Source organism: Rhineura floridana, chromosome 2 (assembly GCF_030035675.1).
Source record: "Rhineura floridana isolate rRhiFlo1 chromosome 2, rRhiFlo1.hap2, whole genome shotgun sequence".
Taxonomy (NCBI): domain Eukaryota; kingdom Metazoa; phylum Chordata; class Lepidosauria; order Squamata; family Rhineuridae; genus Rhineura; species Rhineura floridana.
The window spans coordinates 22,032,238-22,056,797 of NC_084481.1; the positions used below are offsets into that span (position 1 = coordinate 22,032,238).

A 24,560-nucleotide genomic window follows, 5' to 3' on the forward strand; every position below is an offset into this window, starting at 1 on the left:
TAAGCTTTCTCTAAGTTTAGTATCACTAGGGGATCCCAAGGAACAGATGCATCTGGATATCACTACATTAATTTCTTTATCACACCTGAAAACAAAGAGCGTGCCAGGAGTACAAAAGTGATTCGAATCACTATTCTGAGCACACAAATGCTCTCTCTGATATGCCTGGAAGTCTACTTCCACAAAATAGAGAATTTTACATTACAAATTTATTTTGTTTGACGTGACATCTGCTAATGTTTGCTTCTACACCCTAGCAAAGACAAACATTTCACCCTTGGACATAACTGAATGCGAAAACGTTTGAAAAGAGATTATTTCTTCCTTGAAATTCCCTTGACAACAGCTGTTGAACAAGATTTTAGAGGTTATAAACCCATCCTCAAAGTGGGATTTACACAGAAGGAAATTAAAAACAGGAAAACAGAAACTAAATACCTACAGTTTCTTGTGGATATTTGCACATAGACAGAGGGAGGGAGGACGAGAGAGAGAGAGAGAGAGAGAACAAAAATCACATGTCTGGATTTTAGCTTCTCATTTCACAACTCGATGGGAACAGTACTGCAGAACCTTCCTATTTGCTCCCAATAATGACACTTAAAAACGGGGCTATCGAGGGGCTCAGGCCATTTTCACTGGAATAGTTAGGAACACAGGAAGCCTTATACCAAATCAGGTCATTGGTCCATCTAGCCCAGTATTTACAGTGACCGCCAGCAGCTCTCCAGGGTTTCAGGGTGGGGGATGTCCAGAGATTGAACCTAGCTGGGACCTTCTGCATGCAAAGCAGATGCTCTGCCACGGAGACATAGCTCTTCTGCTTTCCTTTTAATTGATGTGCTTAGTACATTTATTTCCCCCCTTTCTTCCATCATGGAACTAAGGCAGTATACATGGACTTCCTGTGCAGGAAGTCCATGTCCTGGGACCAATCTGCTGCTGTGAGACAAACACATGGTCTGTGAAGAGTGTGTATGCATCACCTCATAACATTTTGTTTGTTTATTTTTAATTATTTTTATATCCCACCCTTCCTCCCATAGGAGCCTAGGGCAGCAAGCAACTTAATGTGACTACCTGAAAGCAAACTATCACACTCATAAGTTAGGATTTATAACACCAAACTTCTGTTTCAGAGAGTGCAAAAACACTCTGTTGTAAGTAACCAACCTCTCTAAATGAAGACTACTATTCAAGCATTTTTCAGTGTAAAAACAGTCTTGTCAGATTTCTTATGAAGGGCAAGAATGAGTTCCAAACAATACACAGGAAAAACCAGGACCTCATTAGCCAACAGTAACATTTATAGTGGACCACCACAAAGGGCAAAGTAAAGCTAACGTACTAGAAAACTAGCACTGTTCCATTGATCAGCAGCTCTGAACATCAGCCCATGGGGATCAGATAGAACATATTCAACATTTTATTTTTATTTTTTGTGACATTTATATCCCACCTTCCTCCAAAGAGCTCAAGATAGCATACAAATACGGTTCTTTCCCTCTTGATTTCAACCTCACAACAACCCAGTAAGGTAGGTTAGGATGAGAGACAGTGACTGGCCCATTTGAATCCTGGTCTCCCAGGTCCCATTCTAACACTCAGTCTAACCACTACACTCTGGTATAATGAACATCTGGCCTAATGAAATAGAATTGCCAACTTTTCACAGAATCATAGAATGGTAGAGTTGGAAGGGGTCTATAAGTCCACTGAGTCCAACCCCCTGCTCAGTGCAAGAATCCAACTTCAAGCATTCCCGACAGGTGGCTGTTCAGCTGCCTTTTGAATGCCTCCAGTGTTGGAGAGCCCACCACCTCCCTAGGTAATGGGTTCCATTTTTGTACTGATCTGTAACAGTTAGGAAGTTTTTCCTGAAAAGGTTCAACTGAAATCTGGCTTCATGTAACTTGAGCCTATTATTCCATGACCTACACTCTGGGACAATCGAGGAGAGATCCTGGCCCTCCTCTGTGTGACAATCTTGCAAGTACTTTGAAGAGCGCTATCATATCTCACTACAGTCTTCTCTTTTCAAGGCTAAACATGCCCAGTTCCTTCAGTCTCTCCTCATAGGATTTTGTTTCCAGTCCCCTGACCATCCCCATTCCCCTCCTCTGAACCTCTTCCAGTTTGTCTGCATCCTTCTTAAAGTGCAGTGTCCAGAACTGAATGCAGCACTCAAGATGAGGCCCAAGAGGGGAACTAGTAGTTCACATGATTTCTGTTAATGCATCCTAAAATAGCATTTGCCTTTTTTGCAGCCACATCACATTGTTGGCTCATATTTCGTTTGTGATCAACAACAATTCCAAGATCCTTCTCACTTGTAGTATTGCTGACACAAGTATCCCCCATCTTATCTGTGCACTTGGTATTTTTTCCCTAGGTGTATTACTTTGCACTTATTCCTGTTAAATTTCATTCTGTTGTTTTCAGTCCAATGTTCCAGCTTATGAAGATCACTTTGAATTTTGTTTCTGTCTTCCAGGGTATTAGCTATCCCTCCCAATTTATGTGTTTGCTTGCTTGCTTAGATTAGATTAGCCTGCATTTCAGCCTGAAGTTTCCCTGGACAAAATATTGGCTCCCTGGGTATGTCAACAACAGAGTAAGAGCAGGATCTCAAGGATCAGAGACCAAATCAGAGATGGAAGTGGTGCAGTGATAAGAATAAGAGGAAAAAATCTGTCAGACTCTGACTACTGACTTTTTTCATATCCAGATATTGTTTACCTGCTAGGATGCCATTTTGTTGTTATGACCAAAGGTGTAGTCATCTGGGGACACAGTGGGTCATAGGCCCCTTATTTGGGGGGGAGCATGGCCCCAGCATGGTCCCTATGTCTCTAGCATCCCATGGACCAATCAGCATGAAAGGGCAGCATGTTAACCGGTGAGAAGAGTCCTCTGGAAGCTATCGTTATTCTTGCTGAACCTCAAAAAGAATACCCTCATCCTGCATTCATTTCTCAACAGAACTCCAAACAACATAACAGACTGAAAGCTCATGTTATTGTATAAATGTAGACGGATGTATAATCTTAGAAGAGCATGGTGTGACTATCATGAAAGACCCTGCACTTCTGAATTTGCCACTACACTACAGGTTATGACCAGTCAAATAATGGTTAAATATCTAATCTTACTATGAAGAGAGACACTGGAGGGTCTCACACCTCCTGAAACAAATGCTTATTCCTGCTCAGAATGATTCCACTCACACCCCAAGAAATATTGTTCAACACTCCAAATATAAAATGCAAGGATTTTACCACAGAAGTTTTAGATGACATATAAACCATACCTCTGGTTTAGTAGTGAAGTCATTCTTCTTCAGCAACCTCACTACAATTCCCAGAATTCTTTGGGAGAAGCCATAACAGTGGAACTAGTACACAGCCAACAGAATGCCTGTAGCGTAGACTCAGCAAACACATTTCTCTTCTGATGTCCAAGAAGGCTACAGCATACAAAACAAAGTGCACTGAAATTTCTTCCATACTGTAACAGGTTCTCACCCTGTTGGAATGGGTTGACAAGTCAGACGGGCCACTAAGTTTTCCAGCTTTAGGTCTTAATAAAACAAAATGGAGTTTCTTCCTTCCCTCTCTCTTCAGTTGTCTGGAGAAGAGATGCCCTCCCTTCACGGTTTGCATAATGTTTCACTGTAAGCGTTATCAAACTACATTCATGCTCATTAGTGCTGAAGGGACAGATGATGAGGTCGTAGTAAACAGTGGTTCAAATAACTGCAGAGAGCGCACCAGCATTTGTATTAAATTTCTTTCCTAAAAGAAACCGATTTACAAGAGATGGAAAAGGTGTAAGTCTCTCCTTTCTCCATCTCACCCCTGGAACTGCTCTTTTTTGGGACCAACCCCAGTGTAAATTCTGCCAGCTTAACCTTGACCAGCTAAGCCCCAGCTGAGCCAGCATATCCCTGGCTGAACTGGACTGAGGGAGTTATACCAGCATAGCCCCAATGGAGCCGTAGCTCAGCTGGAGCAGCCTAGGATCCATCTGGGAGCCTGCTGGATCAGGCCAGTGTCCCATCTAGTTGAGCATCCTGTTCTCACAGTGAGAACCAGATGCCTATGGAAAGCCCACAAAGCGGACCTGTGCACAACAGCACTCTTCTCTCCAGCATTTTCTAGCAACTGGCATTCAAAAGCACACTGCCTCTGACTAAATAGACAGAGCATAGCCATCCTGACTAGTAGCCATTAACAGACGTATCCCCCCATGAATTTGTCTTACCCTCTTTTAACCCACCTATGCCAAGTTTGCTCATTCCAGAAGATCTTGGGTTTGGATTGTGTTGTAAGGGTGTCCACATGGAAAAAAATGTTTCTGTTTGTCTATGAGCATTGACAGAGCTTGGAAGATTACTTTTAAAAAGTAATAAATTACCGTTACAGTTACATGGCCCAAAAAAGTAGTAATTACTGTTACAATTGCTCTGAAGTAACTGATTGCTTTACTTTTCCTCCAAAGTAATCACTACAATTACATTTCAGTTACTTTAAAAAAAAGCCTACAAGGTGCTGGCCTTGGCTGCTGCCTAAAACAACATTAAAAATAAACAAACACATACAGAGGTAGTAAAATAATTATTTTTATTCATAAGATAGCAATGGTGGTCTCTCCACTGGTAAGAGTGGTGGGGAGGGAGGCAGAGGCCACTACTCAGATCTTTGCACGCCAAACCAAATGCAACCCCCCACCCCACTCAGCCAGCCAGCATAATCTCTCTCACTTAACCATCTCCCATCCCAGACCCTGCTCTGCCACCAACTAAGGGACACTCACTCAAGCAAACATTTTCCCCTGAGATGCAAAAAAATTAAAATACTGCAAATGCAGCACAGTAGCCAGAGACGGTGGTGGAGGCCACTTTGTGTGCCAAGTACAAACACAGTATATATATATATACACACACACATTGTCATCTTTCACCTCCACAGTTCTTTATCTCCATTCTGATGCTGCCTCCTTCTCCTCCTTTATCCAGGTTCTTGCCCTCCTGCTCCTTTTTCCCTCCACTCCATTCTTCACCACCACTATCTGTTTTTTTAAATAATTGTTTTCTCCACTCCACTCCGTCTCACTCTCCGCCTCCTTCCGTCGTAGCCTCCTACCCACCCACAGAGCATAAGGAAAGAGCAACACTGCACAGAAGCCCAGTTTGAGGCACATGATTTTCATCCACAAATCAGAGGAGCAGAATTTATTTATTTATTATTTATTATTTCAATTTATATACCGCCCTTAGCAGAATAGCTCTCAGGGCGGTGAACAAACAAGATAAAATACAGTATATCATAATAAAAATCATAAAAACATATACAAACAAACAACAAAAAACACTACAAAAACACAATACGACAAAAATTAAAAATACGGATTAAAAGATTAAAATGGTTAAGAAAATTAAAATGCCTGGGAGCATAAAAAGGTCTTTACCTGGCGCCGAAAAGATAAAAGTGTAGGCGCCAGGCGTACCTCTTCGGGGAGGCTGTTCCACAACTCAGGGGCCACCACAGAAAAGGCCCTAGATCTAGTAACCACCCTCCGGGCTTCCCGATGGGTTGGTACCCGGAGGAGGGCCTTAGATTCTGAACGAAGTGAACGGGTAGGTTCGTATCGAGAGAGGCGTTCCACAAGGTATTGAGGTCCCACGCCGTGTAAGGCTTTATAGGTAAGAACCAGCACCTTGAATCTCGCCCGGAAGCAAATAGGAAGCCAGTGCAGACGCGCCAAGACAGGTGTTATATGCGAAGACCGACTGGTCCTCGTCAGTAGCCTGGCAGCTGCGTTCTGCACCAGCTGAAGCTTCCGAATTGTCTTCAGGGGCAGCCCTACGTAGAGCGCATTACAGTAATCCAATCTTGAAGTTACCAGAGCATGAACAACGGAGGCGAGGTCGTCCCTGTCCAGATAGGGGCGTAGTTGGGCTACCAGACGAAGATGGTAAAACGCATTCCGTGCCACCGAGGCCACTTGGGCCTCGAGAGACAGGGAAGAGTCGAGAAGAACCCCCAAACTACGTACCTGTTCCTTCAGGGGGAGTGTAACCCCATCCAGAACAGGGTTAACATCCACCATCTGAGCAGGGAAGGCATTCACCAACAATGTCTCGGTCTTGTCTGGATAGAGTCTCAGTTTATTAGCTCTCATCCAGTCCATTATCGCGGTCAGGCAACGGTTCAGCACATCAACAGACTCACCTGAAGAAGATGAAAAGGAGAAATAGAGCTGCGTGTCATCAGCATATTGATGGCAACGCACTCCAAAACTCCTGATGACTGCACCCGGCGGCTGCATGTAGATGTTGAAAAGCATGGGGGACAAAACCGACCCCTGAGGGACTCCGCAATGGAGAGTCCATGGTGTTGAGTGATGTTCCCCAAGCACTACCTTCTGGTGACGATCCGGGAAGTAGGAGCGGAACCACTGCCAAGCAGTGCCCCCGACACCCAACTCCGCGAGTCTCCTCAGAAGGATACCATGGTCGATGGTATCAAACGCCGCTGAGAGATCAAGGAGAATCAACAGAGTCACACTCCCCCTGTCCCTCTCCCGACACAGGTCATCATACAGGGCGACCAAGGCTGTTTCGGTGCCAAAACCGGGCCTGTAACCAGATTGAAACGGATCTAGATAATCGGTTTCATCCAAGAGCGCCTGGAGTTGGCTGGCAACCACCCGCTCCAAAACCTTGCCCAGAAAAGGGACATTCGCCACCGGTCTATAGTTGTTTAAATTATCTGGGTCCAAGGAGGGTTTCTTTAAAAGAGGTCTCACTACTGCCTCCTTGAGGCTACCAGGGACCACTCCCTCCCTCAAGGAGGCATTAACCACCTCCTTGGCCCAACCGGTGGTTCCAGCCCTGCCAGCTTTCACTAGCCAAGATGGGCAAGGATCCAGAACAGACGTGGTCGCCCGAACCATTCCAAGCACCTTGTCCACTTCCTCGAGCTGCACCAACTGAAACTCATCCAATAAAGAAAGACAAGGCCGTGCTCCGGACACGTCAATGGATTCATCTGTCACAACATCAGAGTCAAGGTCCCTGCGGATACATGCAATCTTATCTTGAAAGTGTCCAGCAATTTCATTACAGCGGGTCTCAGATGTTTCCATAGTATTGTGGGGGCCAGAGTGTAAGAGCCCTCGCACGACATTAAAAACCTCCGCTGGGCGGCTTAAAGATGATCTAATAGAGGCAGCAAAATAGAGCTTCTTTGCTGTCCTTACCGCTTTTGTATACAACTTATTGGTGGCACTTACCAAGGCATGATTGTATCCACTGGGAGTTTTCCTCCATCTGCACTCCAGCCTCCTCCTCTCATGTTTCATCGCTCTCAGCTCCGGGGTATACCACGGAGCTGTATGAGCTCTACAGCGAAGGGGGCGCGCGGGAGCGATCGTGTCAATAGCCCGGGTCATTTCTGTATTCCACAGTGCGACCAGGGCCTCGACAGGAGCACCAGTCCTATCAGCCGGAAAATCTCCCAGAGCCCTCTGAAAACCTACAGGATCCATCCGGCTCCGGGAGCGGATCAACTTAATAGATCCTCCACCTTTGCAGAGGGAAAGAGCCGCTGTAAGTCTAAATCTCAGCAAGCGGTGATCTGTCCATGACAATGGGGTAGATGAAAAACACCCCACCATCAGATCACCATCTCCATGTCCAGTGGCGAAGATCAAATCGAGAGTATGTCCCGACACATGCGTTGGGCCAGTAGAAAATTGAGACAGCCCCATTGTTGTCATGGAGGCAATGAAGTCCTGAGCTGCGCCAGATAAGACAGCCTCGGCATGGACGTTGAAATCCCCCAGTACCAAAAGTCTAGGGGACCTCAAAAGGACCTCCGAGACTATCTCTGTCAGCTCAGCTAAGGAAGCTGTTGGGCAGCAAGGTGGACGGTACACCAACAGTATTCCTAGTCTGTCTCCCTGGCCCAACACAAGGTGGAGACATTCCAAACCAGTCGCCGTCTGGACAGGGTGCTTGGTGAGAGGAAAAGAACTCCTATAGACCACAGCGACCCCCCTCCCCGGCCCTCAGATCTACCACAGTGCTGAACCAAATACCCGGGTGGGCAAAGCTGGGAAAGAGCAACTCCTCCCTGATCAGCCACCCAGGTCTCGGTTATACATGCCAGGTCGGCACCCTCCTCCAGAATTAAATCATGGACAAGTGAGGTTTTATTATGTACCGACCTGGCATTCAAAAGCAGCACTTGGAGATCCGAGAGCTAGCTGATAGGACAACCAGCAATCCTGTGGATATGAGGAGAACCGGAACAAGGCACAGACACAATTTGTCTGGGACGAGTTCCCCTTACCTGGCCTGTTCTCCTCCTAACGCCATACCTCCCATTACCCGTCACTACGTTAATCGGGGGCCCCGAGAGCCCCCCCCCAAAGAATGGAATCTTATCTCCCAGGCACATGTTAAGAATACACAAAGCCACACAAACAAGCAAACATACCAATCATTCACCCCACATTAGCCCCCACACACACCCAAACAAACGTTAAAATGAGTTAATCCTCATCAAGCAGCGATGGCAGTCTCAAGTCCCATCCAAAGGCAAGCCGAAGCAAGGACACCAGGACAGCAACACAGCCCCAAGCAGCAACAGAAGCGCCACACGCGAGCAAGAAAGCGGCGAGGTGGCAAAGATATACGCCGCAGTGATAGTGTCCTGGGCAACGGCACGGCCCTCAGCGATGATGAAGACGCCCGCAACCAGCGGCGGTGATGGCAGCAACACAGTCCGCAACAGCGAGGTCCACCGGCAGCAACGCAGCACCTCGGCGAAGATGACAACGCCCCACGCGTAAGCGGGCAGGCAGCAGCAATGGCGGCAGCATGGACCACAGCAACGGAGTCTCCAGCAGCAATATCTCTTGAGGCCTGAATCTGTAATGGTTAGCCAGTATCAGCTGAAGCAGAAGAAGAGCAGGTTTTCCACAGAATCTCATTGATATAATCCAGCCAAGCAATGGCCGGAGTAAAGCAACGCAGCTGTCCTGTGTCGGTTCTCTTGTTGGGTGATATTAAGTTGGCTTCCTCTTCCACTCAAAGTTGCTGAGTCATAGATGATAAAATATAGGCTTACAGAAAAGTTTCTCACAGATATTTTCTCACAGATATTCACCGGCAATGTTTACTTCACAGGACAGGAATAGTCCAACAGTCAAAAGGTGGATAACAAACTTATATTGTCTTATTTCTCAAATGCTATGACTGTAGTTGTCGCTATGACAGAAGACTTCCCCTGCTCCCCCCAAGTAATGCCCAAAAGTAACTCTGGAAATGTTACAATTACTCCACAAAAGTAGTAAAATTACCCCTAGTTCTATTACAATCAAAATGTAAAGGAATTACCCACTCGTTACTCAAAAAAAGTAATGAATTACAAGTAATTCGTTACTTGTAACTAGTTACTTCCAAGCTCTGAGCATTGAATAGGATTGCCAACCCTCCTGAATTTTACTGGCTTGGCTGGAATGTCAGCTTTCTTGGCAGTCATCAGAAATGGAAGCGGAGAACCTAGAAGAACGCTATGGCCCAGTTTGCACATAACACTAAGCCAAATCATGGCTAAGCACAAACACAGAAGTGTACAGGTACTCACAGCAGAAACTGCAGCAGCTGCACTTCTCCCCTGGTCCTGCTGTTGCTGTGGCTCCAAGCCATAGTTTGTCTCACTCCAGACAAAGCACAAATTGTAGCCAAGGTTTGTTCTAAAAGTATATGCCAAAGTGTTAAATGGTACCCTTCAGCAATTTTGCACATGCTCACATCCCTTTTAAAAAATCTGAACTTGTTTCTTTCACAAGGAAAAACACAACTTATCATAAACATTTCCGCTTCTAAGCACTTTGAAAAGTACAGGCCTGATCTTGCCAATAGCCGCATATCAATTTGCTTATATGTATCAGTCACGTTTACAAGAATTAAAGTAGAGATCGTGAGGAAAGTGTTGCTTCTTTACAAAAGCCATTCTTTAAAATGCTGAATATGCATTCTGGTTGTCAGTGCAACAGTTGAGACTGCTTAACAGAGAACATAGTCATGCCATATTTAAAGTTGGATTATTGCCATCCCCGCCAGCTACGTATTTCCCTGTGAAGGACAAGTCTGGTAATTGCAATTGCCACAATTCCAAAACAAAACCCTTTCAAGCAAAAATATCTGATGTATTTAAAAAAATAGCTTATGAAATTGTTCAAACCATAAAGACTTTTTTCAAAAAAACACATACCATAAACCCTGGATCGAAAACTTACCACAGAGTGGCTTTGACCATTTCTGCTGTTTAAAAAAGCATGTCATTTGATGTAATGTTCCACATCACCTAGAAAGAGTCTCATAGAACTTGAAAATTCAAACATAACAAGTTGTTCGGACATCAGTTTCTAATGTGGTACAATCCCATCATAGGGGGGACTGCAAGTCTGAAAGTTTGAAATCACTGAGCAGGGCCTTCTCTGTTGGCACCCATTTTATGGAATTCACTCATTTTATGGAATGAAGCTTCATCTTACCACTTCTCTAATATAGTTGCCAACAAGGCACTTTTTTTTTTAACCTTAAAACTTCTTCTGTTCTTTGAATGCTGCAGTTTCACTAAAGGGTCTTTAACTTGTTTGAGCATATGGATAAAGTGAACGCAGCTGTACTTATAATTTTTATTTTATTGCTCCTGTTACTATTTACTGTACCTCATTAGCTGATTTTATGGAGTTTTAATATGTGCATTGCCTTGGGCTGCGTATACATGTAGCCTTTGAAAGGCACAGAGGTGTTTTTTCATAGTTCGCTTTTGTATACAGTGGTTTGCAATTGTACACACCTTTGCACAATAACATCATCTAAAACTGCAGCTACTACACATGTTATCTGTACACACAGGTGGGGTGTGTTTTCAAACTCCCCCTCTCCTCAATTAGTGTTTTCACAGACCTTTTTTTAAATTTATTTTTTGCAGTCTTTCAAAAGAGAGAAGCTAGAAATTGGTGTGTTGATATACTGATATACCAGGATACATATTGGTATACAGTAGGGCCCCGCTTATACGGCAGGTTAGGGACCAGGCCCCTGACGTAAAGCGGAAATCGCCGTAAAGCAGAACCCATTGACTATAACAGGTTGCGTCGCATGAAAATGACGCGAAAATGATGCAAAAGCGCAAAATCGGCTTTAAAATGGGGATTTTTCCCTAATTGAAAGCTGCTGCATCAGCGGAACGGCAGAAAACGGAACGCCGTAAAGCAGGGCCCTACTGTACAGAGGCAGCTACATTACTGCACTGCTTCCTATTTTGCCTATTTCATTCACAGACAAATTAAACATGGTGAGGTGGAGTGGCACAGCCCTGCAACATCGCTAGGTCTGACCCAATAGGAGGCGACCTGAGAAAGCATTTCCTGTGTACACAATTATGCAGCAAGCGTTTAAGAACTGCATTCTCGGCACAAAATTGATTAGACTCATTCCAGCAGAACATGCTTTAGATCGACACATAGTGTGGGACAGGGATGACACGGGGATGATGTCATGTGTACAGCACCCAAAAACAGGCTTTTTCATCAAGCACTGAATGCGTCATCACGTAGTGTGTACATGCCGTTGAATACCACCAGGAAAATATCTAATGAGTAAATAATAATTGCCTGCACTTCATAAAACTCCCTCCATGTGAAATGTTTACATGGCAAGGAGATTTTGACGTAGTAATGCTTTCGCACAAGCACTCTAACATTCTGCATGGAGTAGTTATTATTTTTATGTATGTATTTATTTATTTTATTGCAGTTGCTTGCACGACTGTGTCTGTCCAAAGTTAGGATCAGCTCTATTCCCAGGACACAAAACTCTGCTGCCAATGTTGATGGATATTATCTTGCATGTACTAAAAGGGTAACAGTGCCTTTGAAGGGAGGAGAACCCCAACAGCCCTCCTGAAACAAAGCCAACAAAAAATGTATCCATTCAGAATGGTAACAGTACTACAAATTGGCAGCTTGGCAGTAAGATCAGCATGTATGCACAGCACCTTCCAACTAATTAAGGGCACCCATTTCTCAGATCCAGTTTAGTAGCATGTTTAGGTTTCTTTACTCTTTTTGCTATTCTTTTTCACTCTTTCCTCTCTTTTCTTGATTAATGAGGTCAGGAAAGAGTACTCCATGCCAATAATAGTTTGTATTAACTACAGGAAGCACAACTCAGTACTTTTCCTCACAGTCACTGTTAGGCTAAAAAGGAAAGGGGGGGAGCCCAGGCAACTGTATACAGTAAAGTCTAGGCACACACAGCCCAAGAAAAAGACAGTTCAGCTTGCCAAGAGCGCTACAGGAAGTTTAGTAACTGACAATGTAATTTAGAGCAAAACGCTCACTTGAACTAAAAGGAGCAAGGTAATTTTTTTACGTTTATCTGGCAGCCTAATGTACAGACCAAAAAAAAATTTTTTTAATGTTTAAAAATCAAGAAAATGTATTGGAAATGTCTCCTGTGGAGGGCCGATTCTTATTTGCATTTTTGATGACCATTTATCACTATGGCTACAGCATCTGCCAAAACGGGAAGGATTTTGCACTGATTCTTGTGGCACAGTTAGCCCCAATGGCTAAAAAAAAAGGAAAGAAAACATAGCTCCCTCAAAAATAATAAGATTATATTAGAGATCTGTGGGATGGGGATTACTGAATGAGGTTTCCTTTGAGGTGCTTCCTGGATGCTATGGATTTAGGACATATTGCTTTCAAACCTGTCACTACACTATAAGGAAAAGAAACTTGGGTTGAAAAAAATATTAAGATTTCAGAAGCAGAAAACAGTCATTACGGTGTGAATTTGGTTCATTCAGGATGTAAACAAACCACAGGCACAAGGAACAAAACAGCAATGCCCACCTGTTCCCCTCAGAGCCCAACTTGACATGCAAGGTAACCACATGTCTGTTTAACACGTTTGCCTTAGGCATATATAAAGCAGGGGTGTGGGAGGTCTGTGTCAGGGTTGGCCCTCCAGATGTTGTTGAACGCCAACTCCCATCAGCCACAGTCAGCATGCCCAATAGTCAGGGATGAGGGGAGTTGGAGCCCAATAACATCTGAAGGTCACAGGTTTCCCAATCCTGGTCTACACTTTATTTTACAAAATGGAACACACAGGGAAGGGGTGTGAAATCCTTCCCCTCCCCTGCCTTACTTCACTGAGATCCGTGGCCTTAAACTATTGTCCTCCTGCCTGACTCATTTCTGGTATCCAAGCCAGGCTAGTGAACATAGGAAACAGGAAGCTGCCTTATACCCAATCAGACCATTGGTCCATCTGGCTCACTATTGTCTACACTGGCTAGCAGCAGTTCTCCAGGGTGTTAAATGGGAAGTCTCTCCCAGCCCTACCTGGAGATGCTGGGGACTGAAGCGGGGACCTTCTGCATGCAAATCAGATGCTCTGCCACTGAGCTTCATTCATTTCCCTGCTTAAAAATAGAGCACAGTGCGGAAACACAATGGAGTCGTCCAGACTTTGCCGTCCTCCTCCACACATTTTTTTTTGTAGACCCATCCTGCCCTGCTTTATATGTGAATAGGGCAAACACATGTTTAACATACATGAGATGGTCCTGTTCATCTAGTTTGCTGATCTAAATTGCAATTTCTAATTGCAAATCTAAATCAGCAATTTTACAGGACCTTAAGGTTACCCAGTGGCAGCCACCAAAAGACCATTCATGCAATAAAACTAAATGTCTATGCATCTATTTATTGGGTTTATATCCCCCACCATCCCCCCCCAAAAAAGCTCAAAGCAGCTTACGGGGGAGTGGGGACATAAAATATATGCTAAAATAAATCATATAAAACCTAAACACATTCCAGCAGCAGAGAGATCTAGATAAAAACACCAGTAAAACTAGAATATAGCACAGGAGCAATAAAACTCAAGTGTATTTACCCGATTAAAAACTGGAGGAAAACACATTTGTTTTTCGCTGGCTTTGGAAGGACCTGAGTGTAGCCACAAGGAAAGGTGTTCCACAAACAAAAATGTTAGAGAGCATGTCACAAAGAGCTCCTGCATGTGTTTATGCACAGTGACAGAAACTGGTGCAGAACACCTCCGAACAGAGCAGAGGGCAACACAGCTGGGAGAGCATTGCCTTTTAAATAAGGCAATGCTGTTAAAAAAACACAATATGCTGGTAATGTGTAGGAGATGTATACAAACCTTGTGAGCTTAATTTGGGACTCAGAGTGTGCAAATGGAAGTATTCTCACAGGAATATCGTTATCGCTAATTCTCTCTCTGCAAGTCTGTTATTGTATTCTTTATGACCAACGCTCAACTATTTTAAAAACTGGATTGACTCCCTAATATTTTGAAATTTTGCCAAAGAAGCACCAGCTAACAATCCGGTCCAAAGAACTGGATGTCAAAATCACATGGCTGGCTGCTGATAAGCCTTATGATCATAAGCCAGCTTTATACACCTTAGGCATCTGAGAGTGCCTTCCAGCCAGGTGAGATGCTTGCCAGAACCATCTTTCAAGCTGCTCTGTGACACACGGGTATATGCCAACAAGTCAGGCTGATCATTTTTGTACTTCTCTGCAAGTACAGGCTGCAATTGACTTGTGTTTTTTCAAGTCTTACTTTATCCACAGCAAATCCATTTTGCACATTGTGTTTATTTTGCCTTCAGCATGAAGCAACGGGTGTCTTTAAAGTGCATAATGCCCTTTTAAGGACCACATCTCAGCTCCCTCAACACATTTACTCAAAAGAATGGTCCCTTGTAATTCATGGAAATTCCCCTTTATCCAGTGTCAATGCTTCAGGCTTTATTAGCAAAATCCCAGTCTTTCAGGAAGATCAAAGGCAAATAACAGAAATAACCAAAGTAAATGGGCTCCGCTCCTCTAAAGACTGTCATCACTTAGAGCAGTGGTTCTTACCCTGGGGTGCACGCATCCCCGGGGGTGCGAGACACTTTTTCTAGGGGTGCAAGGCCCAACCAAAGATTTTGGAAAACTGTCATTTATCTTAGCTAAGTTAGGCTAAAATGCACATTAAAATAAAATAAAATAAAAATAAAATGAACAGTATTTTTTCAGGGGGTGCGAGAGCATATTTTGGAAATCCAAGGGGTGCCAGGAGTGGAAAAGGTTAAGAACCACTGACTTAGAGCAACTCTGATTGGAGAGTCTGAAACCAGCTTTCACACAACTGGTTGATTTGTTTGTTTGTTTTACTTTCTTTAACAATTCCCAAGAGGGAGATCCAAGAGCTAATTCATGCATTACAGTCATACACCTAAGATGTTTTAAGAGTTTCCCTAAAAGTGAAAAGGGTGAATATAACAAACCCCTGTGACATACAAGGTACACTCCTCAAGCAGCCCTGATTGGCTGCAATGTCAGCTCTTTTCACATGGTTTACAAACATGAGGAGGAGAGTGCATTGTTCTACATGTTTTTACTAGCTCTAAAAATCTACTCACACATCCACTTCAGCACTTCATAAGTTTCAGAGCATCTCCAAGAAAGAGCTGGGTATAAGTAAAAGGAGATAAATGTATATTTGATTTGCTACAGGTAGGGATAAGGGAGGAATTTGATTCAGTTTGCATTTAAAGTTGAATCTATCAAATTTGCACTTTCTGAAACAATATGATAACCAAAACACAGCTATCTTTCAAATGTTGCAGTGCAGTTCTCAAACCAAAGAATATTTATTAAAAGGCACTTATTAGGGGAAAGTGTGCATAAAAATGAATATATTAGTGAAAAATACCATACATAAATGCATTTCATTAGAAAAAAATGCTTGCAAAAAGTTGTACATTAGTCAAAACTGCATACAAAATGCTGAAGAATCTTCAAGAGGATTTGTTTTTTAAAAAATTCATAACTTGCTGCAAAAATGTGAAGAACTAAATTTAAAATTGGAAAAATGAGAAACTGAGAAAACTAAAATTGACAGAGCCTTCCATCCCTAGCTAGAGGTATCATTATTTAGGCCAGGATTGTGGGCTAACTACACATGATGAGTTCAGACAATTTTGCTCTTGAGCTTTGCTCATGATCCCAAAGAGAGTGCTGGACCCATCCGACACAGTTCCACCTGGCACTCTATAGGCAAAAAAAAAAAAGTCCATGTGATGGAAAGTTTGGAAGTAGCCAGGGGAAGCATTATTTTTCCAAAGCTGTTACCACTTCTAAGCATAAATTCTTCTATCTTGTCTGAAGTTACAGTGAAGACTAGCATTTGAAAGGAAACCATTTTAATTCCCCAAATTCTAAGTGGTATATTTTAAATGTAACTGCCTAAGCCTGAAAATATTTACCTATGAGCTCAAAAACTCTACGCAGAGGAATTTTATTCTTCTGAAACAGTGGGCCAGATGCCCAGTTGGCATAACACAGTTTATATGAAACTAAAAAATGTTTAATTGAAATTTCTAGAGTTTCTTATGGTCCTCATTGTTCTGAAACATAGTCCACCTATAATAACGCTTTAGGATTCTGTAGCTATAGGTTTCCATAGCTTAAAAAGTACTAATGGCTAAGATCCAAAGAGCTACCTTAGTCATGGACAAGTGGGATTTTTGGCTAAATATGAGACACACAGACACATCTCTCCCCCCCCCAGCTGAGCCTGATGGGAGTTGTAGTCCAAAACATCTGGAGGCCACAAGGTTGGAAAAGATTGTTCTATGCCACATTACATGCTATTTTTGAAAGTCCTATCAGTTTCAAAAGCAATTTGTTATGTAGGCATGGAGAACTAGTCATGCAGTTCTTTCAATACCAGCCAATTTATTATGTACCTAAACAACCAGGTGCTGTACAATTTACATTTCTTAAAAAATATGTTCTGCCACCTCCAAGAGTTAGTCACAGCGCAGTGCTAATTTTGAAATGTTTTCTAAGCATTTCACAGCGCCACTGTGTTATGCAATCTTTTCATTAGGTTCAACTGTATCTGTTGGTAGTGAGGTGTGGTCATGGAATACAATCCTTTATGTAAAAGAAAATCAGAGCACGATAGTGCTGGAATTTGAGGAAGCACCTCAGCCAAAGAATAAGCAATTTTTGGAAAACAGAACTTGCACACTTGAAGATTGGCTCTGCAAGGCTTGTTGCACAACCTCAAACCCTGTGATATCAAAGTCGTACCTGCTTTGTCACACCATCACTTCAAGGAAGAAATAGAATTTATTTACTCAGTACAGAGGAGCAAAGCCAGCTTGCAGGTTATTTTGAGATACAACACATTCAACCCTTACAACTATAATCATACACAGTCCCTGGTTAATGAGATGAATCATATGGCTTCCTCAAAAGATAACAGAAGTTATACATTGTTGCTCATTTCTGCAAACACTGCTTCTGAACATCCCATTTACATGGTGGCAAAGTACCATTAAAATCAATTCAAGCTATTTATCTAGCAATGGTTACCATGATATTGACCAATATTTGCATTGTTAAATGTTCCCTTAATCCCAGCATTGTGATTGTTTGAGAATATTTTACCTATAGTGGTCAGAAATGAAGAATGCAAGCAATCTTTGTAAATGGGCATACACAACACTTTCTATTCAGCTCAGCTCATGGTACATAGATTCCCTGCACCATTCCCAGATCCTCTGCCTCCTTCCTCTTTCCCACTGGTCCATGGGCCCTCTCTCCTCTTTGCCTCCCCCCCCATTCCCTCCAGATATCTGACACTGATCAGAAAGTATATGGTGCACCTGCAACTGCAACCCACTTTCTTCCCTCTGCTGATTTAGCAAAATGGATGTGAGAGCAGCAGAAGGACTTGGAAGATCAATCTTGGCTTGGTTGCCCTCTACAAATGTCTTCATTGGGAATTATTGCAAAGGTGGTGAACAAGTGCAAGTTGCTGCTCCTTCCCACTCTTTAGTTCCATCTGAACCTGCCAGAATGTATTATAGAACAGAACAGGGCATGTGTTAGCAAAGAGGACCCAAGGCCTTTTCCCAGTCATCATGCTGATGAAGATACAGATTTACAAGCTAAGTAGTCTGTCAGAATGTCTGATCAATGAATCCAGGTGGCAAACATAGTTGTCATAAGAGATTTAATTTCAGTCAATTAACATATGCAGACATTGGGCTGTTATTCTAAACATCAGTTCTCCTATGAGCTGTACCTTTTAGCATGTTGTTATGATGACCTTGTTTCTGTTCACAGAAAACAAGGCCACTTCCTGATAAAAGTCACAATCAAAATCTGAAATTGACAGAATGATTCACAAGGTACCCAGTTCTCTTCAGGACTGCAAGACATGTATTTTACCAAGAATTACATAATTGGGAAGCAAGGGAGGGGGGAGAGAGACTATAATTAGGAAAAGGCTGAGAAAGGTATTTGGCTAAAGTGAAGAATTTTGGGTGATGGATGCTCTACCCATTTATTTTAATTTAGGTTAATAAATAGTTCTTCTTAATGCTTTTCTGACAGTATGAACAAAACAGCAACAAAACACATTAAGAACAAATAATACCACTTGAGGTGGATAAGCAAAAACATGGTTGGGTTTGTTACACAAACGTAAGATGAATAGTCATCCTCCAAAAACAAGATAAAATCTACAAAATAGCAGCTGAATAAGTAAAAAATAATGTTTCACTTGTGCAGCCCAGAGATAGGGCTAACACTTATTAGCATTTGCTAACACTGGCAAAATGTGACACTATTAATAACATGCATTTGATTGTATTCCAGTACACAAGGCCTTAAATGGCAACCATAATTAAAAACAATAAATTAGGTCTAAACCAAACAAGAGATACTTTTCACTAACGGTTTCACCTCCTGCAAGTAACACCCTCGCTATTTAAACAATTTTCAAAATGCCTGAAAGGGCACAATACTGTTTGCACATCCAAACTGTAGGCAATGTGATGCAAAGAGGATTGTGCTCACTCAGAAAGGGCTACACCATAACATGATTGTTCTCAGAAGAAAGAAGACAGAATCTGTTTCTTTGGGGAAAAAAATGTACCAAAGCATCAACCAGTCAGGGGACAAACAGGTTTTGAACAGGGCACCCAGGAAACAAGGTAAATACGTAGGGGTTCTGAGGAATGTTTTGGGCCACCTAAAAAGGATATGTTTGCCTTGCAATTTTTTGAGGGCAAATAGTCTGAGCAGCCCTATATTATACCCCTAAACCAATCCATTCAGAAAGTATTAAGCTCAATATATATAAAACCAATCAGTCATCCTGTTTGTATATTATATTCCATGTATCCAATCTGTATATTATTATATTCATCTTTCAGATGCTGCATTTTATTTTTTCTTACCCTTCAACTCTATTTTCTGTGGTTGCGGTTTGATACTGATATTTATAAAGGGGTTCCTGAAGTTTTGATAGGCATGCTAGGGATTCTTAAAATCCTTTCATTTTCATGGAGAGTGGAGCAGCGAGTAAGAAGGATTTGTTACATTGCTTTTTTTTAGGTTTGAAAGGTTTTTAATTTGACTGTTGCAACTTGTCTTAGTTTCTGAAGTTATAGGACAGTTATAGGAGTTGCACCTGGATTCAATGGAGCATGTGCACAGCGGGAAGAGCTCCATCCTGGCAGCCTGTCAATGCCGACAGCGCTGATTATCCATCATGCAAGACAAACGCACAAAATAGGGTCGGAAGGGTCTGTCAATTTCGGTTCTCTCAGTTTCTCATTTTTCTAATCTTAAATTTGGTTCTCCACATTTCTGCAGCAATTTGTGATTTAAAAAAAAACTCATGAAAATTCTTCAGCATTGCAAATTTCTCTTATTAAATACATTTTTGTATGAGGTTTTGACTAATGCACACTTTTTGCAAGCAATTTATCATAAAGTAATGCATTTTTGAATATTATTTTCAAGAATATATTCATTTTGTGCACACTTTCCACTAATCTATTCATTTTTTCAAGCACTGCTTGGTTGGAGAACTGCATTGCAAAATTCAGATAAGTACGAATTTCAAAGAATGGCTGTGTTTCAGTTCTCATATTGTTCCAGAAAGCGCGGCTTGATACACTCGGCTTGAAATGCAAACTGAATTGAATTTCTGCTCCATCCCTAGCACAGAAGCAGGTGTACAACTATATTTCCTTTGTTTCTTGATCAGGGCCGCTGCTTTAAATCCAAAGCGTCTGAACAATTTGCTCTACAAAACCACAGAGATGACAAAGCAGGTTCTTGAACAAAACATGTTCTTTAAGCAACAGAGGCTAAGAGTCAGTTTACGTGTTGACCCAGCTGGCAAGCCTCTTCCATGTAGGAGGATAACCTCATCCATCACAACACAGAAATGGACGTTAATGTGCTGAGCTATTGTAAGGTATGATACAGCTTTGTCTGTGTGTAATGGCAAGAGAGTCCACTCCCACTCCACCATGAGATAGCCAGAGTCCACAAAGGATGCGACAGATTCCACAAAGGATTTCAAATTCCATAAATCTTGGTCCTATGGAGAATGTTCTCTGCCTATAAGCTGGAATCAACAGCGAGAAATACAGCTTAACATCATTCTAGTTTCTAATGACTAGTGAGGGAAAGATTGCTTTTCAAGGCTTAAGTGGAATTAGCAAGCCCTCAGACAGCAGCAAAGCTACTTCAATAACTAAACTCCAGAGTACAAGCTGATGCAAAGCTACTTTAATATTCCTGGAAATTGTTTGTGTGCACTGGCTTTGTTAGCAACTGCATCTGCTGCTAAACTTGATCAAAGTAGCACCTTTCAGTGTTCTTGATCTTCTTCATTTCAGAAGATCTACATTCTGTAAGATCTCCAAACTAGGGCTGCAATCCTATATCAACTCAGTGGTACTTATTTCTAAGCAGACATGCATAGGGCTACACTAGATGTTGTGCATTCCTATAGATCACGGACAGCCAACAGGGTGCCCTCCAAATGTTGCTAGATTACCATACCCATCATCCCTGAAGTACTGGCCATGTTGGCTGGAACTGATGGGTGATGGAGGGCACCATAATGGCTATCCCTGCCATAGATATATCATATAAACACCTGAATCTTTTATTTTTCAGGAATGTGTACACAAAAATGGTGTATATACATTCATTACATTTACAGAATCAATGAACTAGAAGGGACCAAACCCAGCACCTATTCCATTCCATCTCCAACGAGACATCCACTTACCAAGATCTTATATAACCACAGCAGCCACCTGAAGAACAGGGACAGGTGAAGCAAAAATAGGGCTGAGAAAACAAGAGGTGACTTCAGTCAGCAGGTCAAGCCACATGCCACAGGCACACAGATACACAGACATAAGATTTCTAGCCAACTGTCATGAGCCCTGTATCCAGAAGTGATCTGGACACAGAGTCAGAACCTGCAGATAGGGAACTGGGTCAAAGGCAGAATTCAGAGCTTATTGCTGAAGATAGGGAGAACATTGAACCTGAGGCTGTTAAACAGGAACTCTCAGAGGAACCTTCCAGACCACCAGGCCTATCGGGAAGAGCCTGGACCTTCATGAGCACCTTCCCCTGAGCCTAAATAACCAGATGCCTCCCACTACACATCATCAATCTGGCAGCAAGAGAGCCCATGAACCGAGGAGAAATGCCCTTCTTCAGGCCAGACAGTTGGTCCTTCAGGGCTCTGAAATTCTCTCAAGTGGGTGAAGCCTGGAGGAGGTCATCTAGAGATAGAGCCATAAAAGGCCTCAGTCTGCTCCCAAACTTTGTAAGAGCAAGTTGCTCAATCAGAGTTGTCTGTGGTCCAGCAGTCTTTGATCAGCCTTGCCTTGCTGCTTTCTCTGTGGAATCCAGCATTGGACCAGAACATGACACCAATTTGATGTGAAGGAAACTTTCTTCTGGCTCCAAATACAGCAGTTCCAGCTTTAGTACCAACAAAAGCCAACAGCAGTCTTCCTAAGAAAAACCACAGGTGACAAGACAACTCCTGGCCATCTAAGTCCTTGAAGTTTTCAAGAAAACTGCAGTTTTGTGAAACCAATAGATAGGTGAAATTATATTCAGTATTGAGACTCAGGGCTGGTTCACACAGAGTTTTAGTACGAGTCTGGTGCTACTCACAGCCCCTTTTAATTTGCATGGTTCACATAACGTTACTGGCAATCAGCAGCTAAAACACAGTTTTCCCCTTTAAATCTGTAGTAAAAACATGCTGTTTTAATCTGAAAAGGGAAGGTAAATATGTCTCCAGTTCATATCTCTAGGGCAGGCTTTCCCAACTAGTGGGCCACCAGATGTTGTTGGACCACAACTCCCATCAGCCTCAGCCAGCATTGCCAATGGTCAGGAAAGATGGGAATTGTGGTCCAACAACACCCGGTGGCCCACTAGTTGGGAAAGGCTGCTCTAGGGGCTTGTAGACGCTTTACTCCGATGCTTCCCCTGTCCACACCCTCCTCCTCCCGTTGTTCATATCATTTCCTGTTTGCCTGCTGGCTGCTGTTCTGCAAGCCTGCGTGGTCATTAGGAAGCTGCATGTTTGATCCTTTCCCTTCAGTGCGAATGAAAAGCACCGTGTTTGCAGCTGGGTTTGAGCCCCTATGTGGACTGAGCAAACAGAAAACGAAGGTAAAAGCAGCGTTTTTAAGACAATGTTTTGCTCCCATGTGTAGGCCCAGATAAGATCCATTGACATCAATAGGCTTTTTATTTCAATAGGCCTACTCTGAGTATGACTTAGTTGGATATCACCTAATGAAATTCAACCCTACCTTTCCTGTTTGATCCATGAATACTTTAAAGATAGTGCTGCTCCTGACTGGGCAGCTTGATCGCAATTTCTTCCCTCAGCCAATTGTAAACAAAAATTTACATTGCTTCTTTTCTGGTGCTAAGCTTGTCTTCTCATATGAGCTAGTTTTTGTGCACAAGCTGTACAGGAATACCCCGCATTAACATACACAATGGGTCCAGAGCGAGTACGTAAACCGAAAATGTATTTAAAGTGAAGCACTACCTTTTTTCACTTGCGCCGCCACTGTGCCAGTTCTCCTTCATGTGGAGCCTCAAAGCCCAGCACTAAAGCCTCTGCTGCTGCTGCGCCGCCGCGCCTCCCAGCTGATCGTGATCATGCGATTACGTCTCTTTCCACCCCCACACACCGAAAGAACAGGCCACAACCAAAGGTTAAGTGTCCGTTCTTGCGAAGCAAGCGTACGTAAACAGGGGAATGGTGCTACTGTAAGTATGTCCATACTCGCGAGTGTCCTTAAAGTGAAGGTCCGTAAAGCAGGGTATTCCTGTATTTAAGAAGAAGAAAAATGGAGGACTGTTCAGTCCTGTGAGCCTCTCTACATGTAGTACAAAGTGGTCCAGTTCAGACAAATGAAAATTAGGCCTTGAAAATTAGACCTTAAGAGACAAGCTACACATTCCATCCTACCAAGGAGAAACAGCTTTGCAACAGATCTCTGTCTAGAATTTTGAAGGGTTCTTCACCAACAGGTGGAGGAAGGTGGAGGTTTTTCTCTCTCCTTAGCAGCTAAGCTTTCTTTCTCTCCCTCCCGCCCGCTTTCTCTGAATGTTGGAAAGAATTTTAAATAGGCAGAGCTCTCATTTGGAAGAAATGTTTTCACATGATGGGTGTAATGCGTAGATGGGCTCTGTATAGGTAGAACCTCCCTCTGTGACTGGAGGAAAACAGCATACAGCCAAGTCAGCTCATAAAACTGTGCAGATTTTACAGCCTAGTCCCTGACAATTCAAACTACTAACAGAATGAGCTTGTTTTGGTTTCAGTAGTGTGGGTGGGTGAAATATGGTGGAGGGTTTCCCCTCAAATGTTCTTTGGTAAGAAAATTAACAACCTTTATGCCACAGCATACACATTCAGTACTCCTTCTAAACTATTTGTCGCCTCAGTCCGTTCATCATCCACTGTTTTTATTCTCAGAAATTCTCTCAGGAAAGGGCGGATTTCTGTGGTTATCTGGAGATCAGGGCCGGCGTTTGCAAATGCAGGGCCCGACTGGGAACCTTATGGTGGGCACCGATTTCTGCGAAGCAGAGGGTTAAAAAAAGTGCAATTCCCCCACGAGCATGGGGCCTCCGCTAAGCACGGGCCCCGATTGGGCCCAAACAGTATTTTGCTGGCCCTGCTGTAGATATTACTCAGCCAACTGTTCACTGGCACAAGGTTTTAAATATCTGAAGTAATGCTAGTGCCTAATTCAGAGTACAAAACTGATATTGAATTTTAACTTATTTCTTGCTCTGAGCCGCCCTGAGAACTTTCCAGAGGAGTAGCCATGCAGTAAAAACATCAGAGCGTCTTGTGGCACCTAAGAGACTAACAAATTTATTATTTGTTAAGTTTGTATCCAATGAAGTTGTCCTGTTAGAGCAGGTGTGGAGAAACTGTGGCCCTCCAGATGTTGCTGAACTACAATTCCCATCGTCCCTGGCCATAGGTCATGTTTGCTGGGGCTGATTGGAGTTGTAGTTCAGCAACATCTGGAAGGCCAAAGGTTCCCCACACCTGCGTC

The 24,560-nt window shown here is 42.9% G+C and overlaps 1 protein-coding gene across 13 annotated transcripts in view; it reads right to left on the minus strand.

The window, feature by feature from the left end:
• The window catches only part of PLCL1 (phospholipase C like 1 (inactive)), a 326,003-nt gene that overhangs the window by 209,446 nt on the left and 91,997 nt on the right, over positions 1 to 24,560 (minus strand). For 7 of the 13 annotated variants that reach the window (XM_061608107.1, XM_061608113.1, XM_061608105.1 and 4 more), the window contains one exon: positions 23,033 to 23,315. The exons of 5 other annotated variants lie outside the window; for them this stretch is intronic. The gene's annotated coding sequence lies outside the window, so the exon portion shown is untranslated. Of the gene's footprint in view, positions 1 to 3,310; positions 3,358 to 23,032; positions 23,316 to 24,560 lie in introns of those variants that run through there. One more of the 13 variants, XM_061608115.1, reaches the window with a different exon arrangement.